This window comes from Puma concolor, chromosome D4 (genome assembly GCF_028749965.1).
Source record: "Puma concolor isolate L17-30 chromosome D4, mPumCon1.1.hap2, whole genome shotgun sequence".
NCBI lineage: Eukaryota > Metazoa > Chordata > Mammalia > Carnivora > Felidae > Puma > Puma concolor.
In genome coordinates, this window is record NC_141679.1 from 45544900 (window position 1) to 45561972 (window position 17073).

The 17073-nt window shown below is 37.5% G+C and overlaps 1 protein-coding gene and 1 non-coding gene across 3 annotated transcripts in view; both read right to left on the minus strand.

Annotated features, from left to right (window-relative positions):
• The window catches only part of MLLT3 (MLLT3 super elongation complex subunit), a 288616-nt gene that overhangs the window by 159891 nt on the left and 111652 nt on the right, over positions 1-17073 (minus strand). The window lies entirely within an intron of this gene.
• Positions 15275-15382, minus strand: LOC112851736 (U6 spliceosomal RNA). The gene has a single exon (XR_003222809.1). It is a non-coding gene; the product is annotated as a U6 spliceosomal RNA (small nuclear RNA).

Genomic DNA, 17073 nt, shown 5'->3' on the forward strand with positions numbered 1-17073 from the left:
CAAAAATAAATAAACGTTGAAAAAAAAAATTAAAAAAAAAAAAAAAACTATTGGGACTAAACAAAATAAAAAGCTTCTTCACAGCGAAGGAAACAATCAACAAAACTAAAAGACAGCCTACTGAATGGGAGAAGATCTTTGCAAATATCTCCAATAAAGGGTTAGTATCCAAAATATATAAAGAACTGATTCAACGCCAAAAAAAACAAAAAAACAAAAAACAAAAAATAAACCCACAAATAATCCAATTAAAAATGGGCAGAACATATGAACATGAACAGACATTTCTCCAAAGAAGACATCCAGATGGCCAACAGACACATGAAAAGATGCTTGGGGCGCCTGGTGCCTCAGGCATTAAGCATCTTCAGCTCAGGTCATTATCTCACAGTTCTTGAGTTCAAGTCCCATATCAGGTGAACACGAGCCCTGCTTGGGGTGAGCCCTGCTTCCCTCTCTCTTTCTCTGCCCCTCCTGGAATTTTCTCTCTCCCTCTCTCTTTCCCTCTCTCTAAAAAAAAAAAAAAGGATACTCAACTTCACCCATCATAAAGGAAATGTAAATCAAAACTACAATGAAATATCACCTCACACCTGTCAGAAAGGCTAAAACACAAGAAATAAGTGTTGGTGAGGATGTGGAGAAAAAGGAACCCTCATGCACTGTTGGTGGGAATGTAAACTGGTGTAGTCACTGTGGAAACCAGTATAGAGCTTCCTCAAAAATTTGAAGATAGAACAATCCTATGATCCAGTAATCACACTACTGGGTATTTACCCCCAAAAAACACAAAAACAGTAATTGAAAGAGATACATGCACCTTTATGTTTATTGCAGCATTATTTACAATATATGGAAGTGGCCCAAGTGTCCATCGACAGATGAATGGATAAAGAAGAGGTGATATATATATATACACATACACACATATAACATATACACACATTCACACAATGGAGTATTAATCATAAAAAAGAATGAGATCTTGCCATTTGCAACAACATGAATAGAGCTACAGAGTATAATGCTAAAAAAAAATAAGTCAGAGAAAGATAAATACCATATGATTTCACTCATATGTGGAATTTAATAAATAAACAAACAAAGGGGGAAAAAAGACAAACCAAGAAACAGACTCTTAACCACAGAGAACAAACTGATAGTTACGGAGGGGTGGGGGGGTGGGTATGGTGAAGAATGAAATAGGTGATGGAGATTAAGAGGACACTTATCATGATGAGCACAGAGTAATATTATAGAATTGTTGAATCACAATATTGTACACCTGAAACTAATATAACAATGTATGTTAACTATACTGGAATTAAAATTTAAAAACTTAATAAAAAAAAGAAATACATATGCATATGATTTTTTTAAATGACAGAACAAGCAAAATATTAACATCATATTTCAAGTGTAAGAAGCCGCTGATCATAAACAGATTCAACATGACTGCATGCCATACTAAGAAGAAAACAGAGCTAGGAAACCTTCTAGTACTGATTAGTAGACCTATCCCACTTTCAAAGATGTTAAAATGTAGATCTTACCATCTATGAAATACAGCAGCAATAGCATTATAATTGATTAATTATTTGTTGGCATATGAACATATCATAAAAGATTTGGCTAAAGGTGGTATGTACAACGGGACAACCTGGCAAACTGATCATGGAGAGAAATCTTATCAAGTGAGTTTTATTTTCCTTCTGGTATCACTGTATTTTGCATTTAGGCCTAATCAAATTTTTTTTTAACTTTTTTTTTTTTAACGTTTATTTATTTTTGAGACAGAGAGAGACAGAGCATGAACAGGGGAGGGTCAGAGAGAGGGAGACACAGAATCTGAAACAGGCTCCAGGCTCTGAGCTGTCAGCACAGAGCCCGACGCGGGGCTCGAACTGACGGACCACGAGATCATGACCTGGGCCGAAGTCGGCCGCTTAACCGACTGAGCCACCCAGGCGCCCCAGGCCTAATCAAATTTTCGATCAAAAAGGTATCATGGGAAAATTCTAACATACACTCCATTGTGCTCTCCAAGTTATTCCTTTAACCCCTTGCTCTTGTTTTCTAACATAGAAAGTCATTCTGCCATTGTGACTCTACATAGCTGTGCTGGAAAAATTTCTCCAATGCTTAATACTCTCTCCATCAACATGCTCAACTACCTGCAGCTCATAGAACCAAAAAAGGTTTCTATTCTTTTGGCTTTTATGCTCTCTCCTTGTTATCTACCTGCCTGGGAGAAACTGATTCATCTTTCAAAACTCAACCCCACAATTACTCCTCTTCCTTATCTTCCCTATTAAGACTTTCCTGGCATCTTCCTCATAAGCCTCCCCTAAATTATAAATTTCCCCTCTGGAATCTTCAATAAGGATGCTTATCCTGTACATGAGCAACATTTTATTGCACTTGAAATTTGCTTCTCTCATTCCCTACTAGTCTGTAACCTGTAAAATCTGTAAAAATGAGCACTTTTTTTTTTTTTTATTTTGCTTGGTATTGCCAGGACCTAGTATAGTACTTAACCCAAGTATCCAAAACATTTGACGAAATACTGAAAACAAATGGTGAATTTAAGAACACTATGACCCAGAAAACAATAATTATATAATCACACTCACATCCTGAACTCAGTTAAATATTTTCAAAAGATAAGGAGTATGGCAAAGGTCTTTGAAAACATGACTCAAACTTATATTAAGTCCCCTAGTTCAAAATGTACTATTTTTCTTAATCGAATTTTTAAAGCAAAAGCATACTCATGATTTGGTTAATGATTTTATCTTACACATCTTTTAAATGTTAAAATTCTCTTAGGGAAATATAAATCCCACACATGATTTTAAGATACTTTTTAGCTAACTGCCCCTAGAATAATTGATTTATTTAAATCAATTTTTATATATTTATATTTTTTATAATTATATTTATATATATTATATATTTATATATATCAATTGATATATATGATACATATATATCAATTTCAATTGATATATATGATACATATATATCAATTTATATATATATATGATATATATAAATAAGGAAGCCTAAGCAATACATCTTATTCTTAAATAATGTCTTTGCTGTGATATGACTTTACCTAATTATTTCTCATATGCTTCCCAAACAAAAAGCTACGAAATGTCAGCACTATAATAATATAGTGCAGAACACTAAGCCAAGACATTTAAAATCATCAATCACATAAAAAGAAATGAATAATTGGGGTGCCTGGGTGGCTCAGTTGGTTAAGCGTCCGACTTCAGCTCAGGTCATGATCTCACAGTTCGTGGGTTCGAGCCCCCCGTCAGGCTCTGTGCTGACAGCTCAGAGCCTGAAGCCTGCTTCAGATTCTGTGTCTCCTTCTCTCTCTGTTCCTCCCCTGCTCACACTCTGTCTTTCTCTCTCTCTCTCTCAAAAACAAATAAAGATTAAAAAAAGAAGAAGAAATGAATAATATATTTTATTACTAAGTTTTTTAAAAGTTACTATACTTTCTGCTTTCAATTATCCCACTTTTGTAAAAGAATATAGAAACACATGCAAAGGGGTGTGTGTGTGTGTGTATGCACACATGCAAAGAGATTAAATACCTACAGAAAAGAAAGACTGGAAAGGGGCACCTGGGTGGCTCAGTCAGTTAAGGTCCAACTTCAGCTCAGGTCATGATCTAGTGGTTCATGAGTTCAAGCATCATGTTGGGCACTATGCTGACAGCTCACAGCCTGGAGCTTGCTTCAGATTCTGTGTCTCCCTTTCTCTCTGCCCCTCCCCTGCTCGTTTATTCTCTCTCTCTCTCTCTCTCTCTCTCTCTCTCTCTCTCTCAAAAACGAATAAACACTTAAAAATTAAAAAAAAAAAAAAAACTGGAAGACTATGAAACAAACAGTGATTTCCCCCTACGAGTGGGATTAGAAAACAAAGACAGCTTTTTATATTTTTTTAAATGATAAACAAATCAGTGCCATTAATTGTAATTGTGCTGAGCAAACATGGACTTCATTTGGTCTAAAATCTGCACTATATATGTACAGCATATAAACATATAATTACCCAGATAATGATAAAATAATATTAGATGTCTGCACAGATATACATATTATTCTCAGCCATAAAGTCACACTTCTCTCACATGCAAGTCATAGTCATTCATACATTTCCTGAAATGCATTCTTGTCTGTCATCAGTTATATTCAAGCACTGAGCTCTGCTTTTTTGTTTGCCAAAAGATTATCATTGAACTCCTGTATGCCTTCAACAAGAATGACCACTAACACCAGTATAATTCAAAATTGTTTTGAAAACCCTAGCACGTAAAAATACAACAAACAAACAAAAAAGATCGATACATAATTCCTTGTAGAAAATTACTATCTATCTAGGGAAACACAGAAAGTCCACTGAAAAAGTACTGGAACCAAAAGAATCTCCAGAAATAAGGTAATATACAAAAAAATACACAGATTTCCTCCATAGCAGCAATAAATGCATTCTGGAATAACTACTTCCAAAATGTAACAGAGAAAAAGGGTTCCGTTTATGAGAGCAACAAAAATCTCATGAACTCAAAGCACAGATTATCCATAAATAAAACTATATAGCTTTACTGAGAGAGATATAAAAATAAGACCCGAATAAAGGAAAAGATACAGCATGCTCCTAGATAGGGAAGACGGAATATCACAAAAAGGTTAATTTCCCATAAATCAATGCATACCTTTATCACAATTCCAACAAACATCCTGTCCTCGATAGGCCAACACTAACATAAAGCAGTCTTGACAATTACTGAGAGAAATGGGGGAAGGCACACTAGCTGGCAACCCTCCAAAGAAAAGAGCAGCTTAGTAAATAAATATATGAAAGGCTATTCCAACTCGCTGGTTTAAAAGAAAATGCAAAAGACAATATTTCGAAAAGATTGGCAAAGAATTTAAAAATAAGATAAGGTCACACTCATACAACGCAAATTGGTATCAGGCGCATGGCAATAAATCTTTCAACTTATTCTTCAAAGGCCAAGTTCATGGTTCGCCTTTATGAAACTTTCAACAGTCGGGAAGAGCTGCTCCCGCAGCCCTGTCGTTGCTGTGGTACAGCCCCGCATGTTCACTCTCCCGGTGGATGCCTGAGGGTCTCCATCAGCTGTTTTATTCCCCAAAGGACAGGGATGGCAGTTTTCCTGTGTTTGTATCAACACTTGTTAGTTAATAGAAAATTGTAATTGAGAGGAATCTGGGAGGAAATAAAAACCCACGGGAGTACTCCTGACATTCTGTAAGAACCACCTCTACTTGAGAAATGTTAGAAAAATACATTCATGACTATTGACTGTTTTGTGTCGAGATTCTAAAACAGAATTACTTAAATACAGACAACGTATGAATACACATATTCATCTATGTTTATTAGGGCAGAAAGGGCGTCAGCCAAAAAGATGCTGAGCTCTGCTTTTCGGTTTGCCAAAATATTATGTGTGCTGAAAATCTCCAAGGCAGGACTAGTTAATGCTCTAAGGTTCCACGCCTCACCTTTCATCTGCTCTCCTGGTCTACGGCACGAAACCAGAAGAAACGGGGAGAAGTGCTTCTTGTGAAACTGGTCTCCATCCACCTCTAATTCTGTCTATCCAAGGCTAAAAACTTGCTGCTCTTTAGGAAAATCATAGGACTTTAACTACTGGAATAAAATTCTATTTATACCCAACATATCACTCAATTGTTTACAAAATGAATGAACACACGCAGCTCTAATCCTGCCCTTGGAGAAGCTTCCAGCCACCCTGAGAAAACAGCCTAACCGGTTTTGAACTCAAGCCATGCTTTACCAAGCCCAAACCCAGAAAACTGTTTTATGTCCCTAATCAGTATTATTCAAGAAAACTCCCACTTCCCTACAATGAGAAAAAGGGTAATTTGCCCCCATTCTAGAACAGTCTGTACCAATAATGTAGTTATCAGGCAAAGTATCCACAACCCAAATGGTATAATTTATGAACATCTCACTCTTCTCAAACTAATTTCAAAACAACCTGGTGGCATGTGAGACCTATGTATGTCAAAAATCAAGACATTAGCTGTCTAAGAAAACAAGGAGTTATTCCTATTGAACTCTTGTGGCCACAGACTAAACATTCAAGATGGGAAGGAAAATGATCTGAAGAAAAGCCAAATTGAAAAAATAGATGTATTTCAGAGAGATGAGTATCAGTAAAGCCCATAACTCAAAGTTCAAAGCTTTCTTTTTTTTCTTCAAAGACACAGCATTTTCGAGACAAGTTATAGTCATATATTTCTAGTGTTCAAATCCTACAGATAAAAAGTAATCAAATACACGAGGCACGTAAAGGTTGCTTATTCATTCTTTAGGCAGTAAATGTAATCTGATACCTATAAAAATCAACTCTTCCTCCCTGCCCCCAGACCATACTCCCACTCATGCCTTGAAGGATAAATGCTTTTGAAGGTAAACATTATAAAACAAAATCAATTAAGTCAAACTCATAAAGACAGAAAGGAGAAAACTGATTGCCAGGAGAAGCAGGGAGAAGGGAATGAGGAGTTATGGTTTCCAAGCACACAGACTTTCTGTTTGGGACAATGAAAAAGTTCTGGAGACGGATGGTGGGGACGGTTACGCAACAATACGAACGGGCCTAATGCCACTAACCTGTACACTTCAAAACGATGGAGAGGTGCTTGGGTGGTTCAGTCGGTTGAGCTCCGACTCCAGATTTCGGCTCAGGTCATGATCCCAAGGATCAGGGGATTGAGCCTCATGTCGGGCATGGAACATGCTCAAGATTCTCTCTCTTTCTCTTCCTCATCCCCCTCTCCCCAGGTCGCTCACTCCCTTGCTCTCTCTCTTTCTCTCTCTCTCAAATTAAAAAAAATCATAAAAAATTTTAAAATCTCAAAATGGTGGAAACTGTAAATTTTATGCTATTGATATTTCACAATTAAAAAAATTAATCAGACTGGAGAGCTATAAGACAAGTTGAACAATGTATATCAATTGAAAGAAAACTAAAAAACTGTCAAGAATTTAGAAGACTCTAAATAAAGAGTGCCAATCACTCTCCTGATTATAGACTAATGATTTCAGAAAGGACGATAACTTCCTCAACAAATTAAACAAATATGAAACTTCTAAGTTATTTAGAAAACATGGGTAACTTTTAAAAAAATAGTTTTTAAAAAGCAGTGCATAGGGGCACCTAGCTAGCTCAGTTGGTAGAGCATGCCCCCTCTTGATATCAGGGTCATGATTTTGAGCCCCATGGTGGGTGAAGAGCTTACTTAAAAATAGAAATTTTAGGGGCGCCTGGGTGGCTCAGTCAGTTGCACGTTCACCTTCGGCTCTGGTCATGATCTCACGGTTCATGGGTTCAAGCCCAGCATCGGCTCTGTGCTGATAGCTCAGCGCTGGGAGCCTGCTTCAGATTCTGTGTCTCCCTCTCTTTCTCTCTCTGCCGCTCCCCATTCACACTCTGTCTCTCTTCAAAAATAAATAAACAATTGGGAATGAAAGCTGGTGCAGCCACTCTGGAAAACAGTATGGAGGTTCCTCAAAAAACTAAAAACAGAACTACCCTATGACCCAGCAACTGCATTACTAGGCATTTATCCAAGGGATACAGGTGTGCTGTTTCGAAGGGACACATGCACCCCCATGTTTATAGCAGCACGATCAACAATAGCCAAAGTACAGAAAGAGCCCAAATGTCCATCGATGGATGAATGGATAAAGAAGATGTGGTATATACATACAATGAAGTACTACTCGGCAATCAAAAAGAATGAAATCTTGCCATTTGCAACTACGTGGATGGAACTGGAGGGTATTATGCTAAGCGAAATTAGTCACAGAAAGACAAATATCATATGACTTCACTCATATGAGGACTTTAAGAGACAAAACAGGTGAACATAAGGGAAGGGAAACAAAAATAATATAAAAACAGGGAAGGGGACGAAACAGAAGAGACTCATAAATATGGAGAACAAACTGAGGGTTACGGGAGGGGTTGTGGGAGAGGGGATGGGCTACATGGGTAAGGGGCACTAAGGAATCTACTCCTGAAATCATTGTTGCACTAGCTGCTAATTTGGACATAAATTTAAAAAAAATAAAATAAAATTTTTAAAAAAGGTCAAAAAGTAAATAAATAAAAAAACATTTAAGAAAAATTATTTTAAATAAAAAGTGTTTTAAAGTAACACATAAATTCTGACTTTTTCAAAGAGCTTCTAAAAGATTTGTTCTCCTGACATGGAATTTGGTAAAAGAAGGCTTAAATTCAGTTTAAAAGTAGTAAAGGATAAGAGTAGAAAAGAGCAAATGCCCAGTTTTCCACGAGAGAAACTGGATTGCCAGATGAGTCTGCAAAACATACAGAAAGATCAAAGGAACAGTGAATGGACATTGTTGATCCTAGATTTAGACAGAAAGGCATTCTTGAAAGAATTAACCATATGAATGCCCAGCCAGCCCTCATTATCAAATTCAAAAGCAGCAAGGTAAGCAAGGTACTTTGGCAAAAAGTGTTTAGACTTTTCAGCACAAAGAAGCTATTTCATGTTATGCATCTTTTTAGGAGGGGGAGGATAGATAGGTATTTTTGGACAACATCTAAGTGTCAGAAAAAAAAGCAAGAAAGATGCCAAGACCTCATTTATGAATGAAAGGAAATAACAAAGTGAACACCATTCCACAAACGTATATTAAACAAACTCATTTCTCTTTGCCTAACACAGGATTAAGGCAGTCGAGGTTGGGGGTGGGGGAATGGGTGAAGGGCTGAGCAAGCCAATTTGGTAGAAAGGGTTTAAGAGATGTTTTTTAAGAAAATTTTAATGAGGAGGGTCCCTGAGACAAATAGGTTTTCCTATCTACAGTGATTGGCCTATGTAAATATCCTACAAACACTGCCATTAAATGGCTTAACCCCTTTTCAAAAATCTTGGCTTCTTAAAGGTGATGATTTATACTCTTCTTTCTTGGCCGGTCTCCAATATGTCTGATTAAAATCATTAAAGGAAGACCGAGATTTGTTGATCAGGAAAACGTCCCAAAATGGTAAGAGGAACAGAGGGTGATTATCACCTTGCCAATCATTGTGGTTGTAGGTTCACTAGTTAAGGCGGCCACCCTGGAGAGGGCAATAAGGTCACCCCCCTTCTGCCGGGGCAGTTGGCCAACTTTACATTCAGCTATCAACAGTATGCTGTACTTACAACCTATCTTCAAATACAATTTACGGAAGACATGGCTAAGAGTTCGTAAGGACTTAAAGAGTCTAAGACAAAATAACTCAAAATTTGTGCTCCAGTAGCAAAAGGTTGTTGGCAGTTTCTAACATAAGAACAGGCAATTTTATCTTTGTGATTTAATGAAAATGAAAAGTAGGAAAAAAGGTAAGGAGAAACTAAATGTAATTAATCATTCCAGAGAGGTACCAGAAATCTTCAACAAAACTCCTATAGAACTTCTACTGATTTCTGAGAAATAAAATGAATAAAACCAAAAGAGAAATTGCACTGAAGCTATCAACCAATGGCAGGTATTTAAATAAACATACAGCAAACCATAAGGCCCTAAAGATACAAAATAAGGTAACGAACAGTGCCCACCTACAAGAGATTTACAATTTAGTCTGTACTCAGGTAAACATGTGACTGCTTTGGGGGCGCCTGGGCAGCTCAGTCCGTTAAGCGTCCGACTTTGGCTCAGGTCATGATCTCGCACTTTGTGAGTTCAAGGCCCATGTGTGGCTCTGTGCTGACGGCTCAGAGCCTGGAGCCTGCTTCGGATTCTGTGTCTCCCTCACTCTCTGCCCCTCCCCTGCTCATGCTGTCTGTCTGTCACTCTCTCTCAAAACAAATAAACATTAAACATAATTTCTAAAAAAAAAAAAAACATGTGACTGCTTTCATCACTACCAGACTACCATTTTCGAGCACGACCATAGGCAGAATTCTGAAGCTGTCTCCCAAGTTTCCTGTCTTCTCCTTATTCAAACACTAATCTAGGTACTACTGTGAAAGATTTTGCAGATGTAATTAAGGCTACTAATCAACCGGCCACAGGCTGTAAGGATTATCACGTGTTAGGCAAGACGGTCCTGAGCTAATCACATGTAGGTTAGACACTACGAGGCAGAGAACTTTCTCCTGCTATCGTCAGAGACATGTGGTACAAGAGGAAGAGGAGAGCTATGGCAGCAGCGGAAGTCAGAGAAATTTCCCAGAGTGAGAATTTGGCCCAGCTGACAGCTCACAAGGAAACAGACATGGGGCCTACAACCACAGGCCTGGGGACAACCTGAACAAGCCTGGGAGCAGGCTGTTCCCTGAGCCCCCCAACAGACAGCCCCCCTGACCAACACCAATGGCTCATGAAACTACAGAAGACAAACTAGTGGAGCTAATCCCAGCTGCTGACCTATAATCCCAGCTGCTGACCAGGAAAAAATTAATTTGTGGTGTTTTCAGCAGCTACGTTTGTGTCAATCGGTTGTGGCAGTGAGAGAAAAAGTAACCAAGCATCCCACGCAGGGATTCCAACATAACAACTCATCTCATTCTCACGACCACCCTGAAGAGTTACCACCTTCCATTGCACAGATGAGAAAACTGAGGAATAAAGGCGTTAAGTAACCAGCTGACAACCAGACTGGTTCAAGAAAACTAACTGGCCCGTAACATTTAGGAGTTTAAAATTTCAGCTAGGAAGTGACTCAATTTTCCGCGACAACAAAGTAACTTATTTTTAAAGTTGAAAAAGTAAAAGGAAACTTTAAATAGTTTCAAATGAAAAAGTTCTCTAAATCAAAAGGGCAATTTTATAACGTCCTCATAGCAGATCAACCTGTCAGAAATAACTGCGTTGCTAAAAATAAATGCAAACCCAACTACGTATTTCTTCCCACATGTTCAAAAATCGAGTTACTTATTTAGTCAATAAAAGGTTAAGTTGTAGTGTCAATTTGGTTTTCTTTTTAGTCTTAATCCACAGATAACAGGTTAAATTTGGCATTATAAGAAAAAAGTTAATGCCACGTGAGAGATTTTTTAAAGAAAGAGGAAAATGAGAAACAGCATCGCCTGCAGCATACCCTCCAGACGCTTATGCTCCTGTTCAAGGGGGCAGAAAATTCCAAATCAAAGGCAGTGATAATACAGAAAGAAATCCGGGGGGAAATACAAAGCAAAACTGAAATCTAACATTTATTTAATGAGGAAGACGGACTCTGAGAGACAATCACCTGCGATGGCTTTAGGAGATGAATAAAACTGGTTTCCTGATCTTCAAATTGGTCCTACTAAAGGCAACAAAAAATTTAAAAAGAATGTGGGTTTCTGTTCTTTGAGATTCAGTCGAAAATCAGTCTGGAAGTCAAAAACTACCACATTCTGAAACAGTAATGAACAAAAGTACAAAGGAGAAGAATAACACTTTGGGGGGAAAGTGGAGAAAACCTTTAAATAATACCTGGAACTTTATTAAGTAATAGCATTTTCCCCTAGTGATAATTTTTTGTAGCTTTGAACCCTGAAGTCTCGATTCCCAGAAAAGGAGGCAAAGTCTGGAAACACAGAAGGTCGTTGGCGGATGGGATACGTAATTTCCTCTAAAAAAAAAAAACCCTGGATTTCCAACATGTAATCTGAATTTATGTTGTTAAAATAAAAACCTATTTGGTGTTTTATATACAAATAATGTAGTCATGTTGTTTTTACATTCAGTGGCATTCTTAAAATAGCCCATTGAAAATAAAAAAGAGAACAACTTCTAGTCTAAGAAATTTTTTAAAGTTTAAACCTAGCATACTTAACAATTTCAAATCTAATGTCCTATATTTAAACATCTTTGTCATTATGAATTATGTATATGCATTGACATCAATCATTAATCTGCAGGTGTTCCTAATGTAAATTGCATATACCTCTTTAGATTTTTTCCAGAGGCTAGCAGCATACTAATTCTAATTTAGAAAAGTAGGCACCAAAATCTTTTTTAACCTGTAAGTTCTGCAAAACTGAAAGGGTTAGGAAAGGTTCAACTCAAAGATAATCTGGTTGTGTTCTAGTTCTTAAGGTGAATGGTAGCTTCATGGACGTTCAATTTATTACTTTGCTTGTTAGCTTACACGTTGCCTGCATTCTCTTCTATCTACCAAATATTATGTCGTTAAAAAGTAACTTATAGGTGATATGAGTTCTTCAAAATATAGTCATAAACATAAAATGATGAAAACAGAACTTCATTAATCCCTATACTTGTATATACATTAATGCCTTGGAATTGGAAAAAAAAATGTTAGAGACATTTCACTATACGGAACACAAATAATTACAATCCAGAAAAATTAAAATCCACTTAAAGACTAGAATTTCTAAACTCAATTAAGAACTTTGCTAAAATATACATAGAAAATATAGCTTATACATCTGGTCTTGCAAACCTTCTGTAGTGGCTATACATCTATTACCAGAATATAGTGGGGCAGCTAAAATGCTGTGGGCTAATTAGAAGTTGGGGATTATTTGTAACTTCATGGAGCAACTAAGAAGGATTTGTGGTTCATCTATCCAACTAACTGTCTTATCTCTAGAATTTGGCTAATAGGGGCGCCTGGGTGGCTCAGTCGGTTGGACGGCCGACTACAGCTCAGGTCATGATCTTGTGGTCTGTGAGTTCGAGCCTGTGTCGGGCTCTGTGCTGACAGCTCGGAGCCTGGAGCCTGATTCTGTGTCTCCCTCTCTCTACCCCTTTCCTGCTTGCTCTCTCTCTGTCTCTCTCTCTCTCTCTCTCAAAAATAATAAACATTTAAATTTTTTTTTAATTTGGCTAATATTACAAACCAGTCTATAATCCCAATTGTGAGCTGTTTTATAGTTTTTTCTACTGCAAGTACTATTCTTGTTTCCTCTTTTTTTTTTTTTCTTCCTATTTGCTTAGTGAATCACAAGTACCTCAATACATTTGCCCTAAATTAAAGTTAAGAGGGCTAGGAGTAAACTTATTATTAGAAACTGTATCTCCAAGTGTCCTCCTATTCTTGTTTACTAACAAAATATTTTTAAAGGGATTTGCCACATAAACAACTCATTTCTTTAGAAAGGATTGTGCTATGAAACTCTAGCCTTAATTTTTTCCCCTTTTCAACAAGTGTTAAAAACAGGTGTCAAAGATAGAACCAAGTTAATCTGACCTGCCCAACTCCAGCTTAGCTTTTAACACCTTGTCATAACATCCTTATCTTTTAACACTCAGGAAGGGTTAGTACTTCTTTGTAAACAGTCCCTCAACTTCACAGACCAGCTTTTAAGGAAAGGTTCCCTGTAAGAACATGAGTTTCAGTTCTGGCCATCTTGCCTAACAAGTAAAGTCTGATCAAAGAAAAACATTATACACAAATGTTCATTATAGTATTATTGGCAAAAACATACAAATCTACTTAAATACCTAAGAAGAAACATAGGAAGGAATAGTTACCCAAATGATGTCTTTTGTTAAGTGAAATATTACACAGCCATAGAAAATAATTGCACACAAAAAATATGCAGTCACATGGGAAACAACATTACAGTGAAGAAAAAGGCAATTATATATTTTTTCAAACTAGAAAGAAAAAAAAGAAAGTACACTAGGTTTTCAAATTTTCATTGTGTTGGGGTGCCTGGGTGGCTCAATTGGTTAAGCATCCAACTCTTGATTTCAGCTCAGGTCATGATTTCACAGTTTGTGAGTTCAAGCCCCACCTCAGGCTCTGTGATGACAGTGTGGAACCTGCTTGGGATTCTCTCTCTCCCTGTCTCTCTCTGCCTCTCTCTCTCTTTCTCAAAATAAACAATTTTTTTTTAATTTGTCTTCCCCAATGGCCTACAATGTACATGTATAATTTTTTGAATCTTTAATGCCACAGTTATTCTCCTACTATTCATACTTTAAACAGTAACACTTTTTAGCATTTTAACACTTAGCCCCCATGGAGCACATCCCGCCTTCCTCACTTTTCCAGAACACATAACTTCCAACACATTCAACCATCTGAAACAGATGAAAAATTTTCAGACATTAACTACAGCCTCAATCTTTTGGAAGATGCACTTAGGAAAGTGTTTATTGATAATCTCAAGACTATTAGATATCAAAGTTAGGGGCGCCTGGGTGGCGCAGTCAGTTAAGCGTCCGACTTCAGCCAGGTCATGATCTCGCGGTCCGGGAGTTCGAGCCCCACATCGGGCTCTGGGCTGATGGCTTGGAGCCTGGAGCCTGTTTCCGATTCTGTGTCTCCCTCTCTCTCTGCCCCTCCCCCGTTCATGCTCTGTCTCTCTCTGTCCCAAAAATAAAATAAATAAATGTTGAAAAAAAAATTAAAAAAAATAATAATAATTTAGCCAGCAGTTATCTTTATAGTAGATACACACAATTTGACGTCAAGAATTCCTGGGAATTCTTTTTCCTGCCTGCGTCAGCATCCTAGAGGATCTTCACTGTTGCAGAATGATTGCTATGGTCACATCGTCTAGAGAGGTAATAGTCATTTGGTCACATCTTTTCCCACTCCCCTGGGAAGATCAGATTTATGCACTAATCCAGAAAGCTTTAAAGATGTTCATTTTTTTTCTCTTCTGTTTTTAATCCTCAATTACACAAAGGTTCAACTTAAAATTAAGAAGAACTGAGTCATTTTAAGAACTAAGCAAATAATTCCTTTGAAATATTTGATTTTATCTTTCCAAACATTTTTTTTTCCTAACCTCAAATTCATATTTTAATGGTATTTCCCAGATAAACACAACTGCCTGAAATTTTCTTTGAAAATATTCAAGACCAATATATTTCAATATCACTTGATGCAAGTCTACCAACATTTTCAGGCTGGCCATCTTAACAGTTTTAAAAAACGGTGACAGTTATGGGACTGAGCCTGGGTGGCTCAGTTGCTTAAACATCCGATTTAGGCTCAGGTCATGATCTTGCGGTTCATAGGTTCGAGCTCCTGCTTCCGGCTCTGTGCTGCCAGCTCAGAGCCTGGAGCCTGCTTCAGATTCTGTGTCTCCCTCTGTCTCTGCCCCTCCCCTGTTCACACTCTGTCTCTCCCTCTCTCTTAAAAATAAACATTAAAAAATTTTTTAATAAAAAAAAAACATTTAAAAAAATGTTGACAGTTAAAAATTATTTTCGAATTAGTTCTCCATTTTCATCCCTCAAACAGGCAAGTATTCCCCCATGAACGATTCCTCAGTATTAAACTCTTCTCTTCACGAATCTGCGTGCCATCCTTGTGCAGGGGCCGTGCTTCATCTGCTATGGATCGTTCCAATTTTAGTCTATGCGCTGCCAAAGCGAGCACAAACTCTTCTCCAAGAACAGCCAAGTTGGACCGGAATTTATTTTAATGCCCGCAAGGAATCATTTAATTTTATATATATTAACATTCAAGGATGTAATTATTATATTAGTTTTATTGATACCAAGGAGATCTTTGCAGGAGAAAGAAATAAGCCCACGGTTGTACTCCACATAAATGCAAAATGGTTTTTTTCCCCCTTCCTGGTGTAATTGGCATCTCAACGAGGGGTTGGCTTTTAAGCCACACCACATTCATAAATTTAAAAACACAATAAACATAGAGCCAGTTGAGTGGGAAATGCCTATACTCAATTTCTGCCAAATTATTAGCAAGCTACTTAATTAATGGGAGACTACCACTAACCTTTTGTCCTCCAGACAAAAACTGGGCATACTTGAAAACAATCATTTCTCTCTATATACGCCACACTTACTGTCAAATGTTGAATACTATGGGCAACCACACCAAAAATTATATTCAGAAGAGCCTACTCCCTTGCTTCTCAGAGTGTGTTGTCCAAACCTGGGAACTTGTTGGAAATAAAAAACTGAGACCCCACCCTAACCTACTGCATCACGACCTACCTTGACCAAGATGCCTGGGTCACTGAACTGCACATTAAAGTTTGAGAAGCACTAGAAGGCAGCAAGAGAAACCATCATCCACATTCTAAGTTGTGCGAAGCTACACAAAATCTAGTCAGCAATGAATACATCATTCCCAGACCTTGTGGGTAAATCTTTTAAGTGAATCAAGCCTTTCCACAAAGGTTAAAAACAAAAAACACAAACGCGTGTGGCTGATGCTTCGTGCCTATTAACAGCACCTTCACTGCACTACCAGAACTATGTATTTTTTAATAACATGCTGAAAATAGGTACATCCGTTCTCCTTGTCTATTAAGAAAGCATTCTTGCTAAAGAATCTTCCTCTCCCTGGGGCGCCTGGGTGGCTCAGTAAGTTAAACATCTGACTTTGGCTCAGGTCATGATCTCACGGTTCGTGAGTTCGAGCCCCTGTTTCGGGCTCTGTGCTGACAGCTCAGAGCCTGGAGCCTGCTTCAGATTTTGTGTCTCCCTTTCTCCACACCTCCTCTGCTTGTCTTCTCTCTCTCTCTCTCTCAAAAATAAATATTAAAAAAAAAATTTTTTTTAAGAATTTTCCTCTCCTTTTCAAACCTAAAATGGGTCTCGTGAATGAAATCTATTTCCAATGGTTCCAAGTTCCAAATGTTATAGGAGTTAAAGAATTTTAAAATAAGAATCATAACTGACCAATATTAGGAAGCATTTATGCACTGCACAAATGAGTTAAATATGTAGATTTGAGACAAATACATAGCCTCTATCATAGTCCCTGGCCTCACTGTAGGTAGTATGTTATACCTATAACAAAGGGTCTTCACATTTTCAAGAAGGATTTTCATCAGAAAATATCAATTCAGAAACTACTGGGAATTTATCATACAATTTGACTCACCAATGGATAATTTATACAACTTTCTAGAGGTGTATCGAAAATGTAACATGGGACACCTGCACTGGCCTGTGCTCTGTTAATCTACAGATTTTTAAACAAGATGCTTCTATAAGGACTTCAACTACAGCCTACCACAAAAGTGCTCTGGGAATAACTTTATCCCTCTACAATCATAGCCTTGTTCTAAACAGAGCCCTTAAGTAAATTAAATC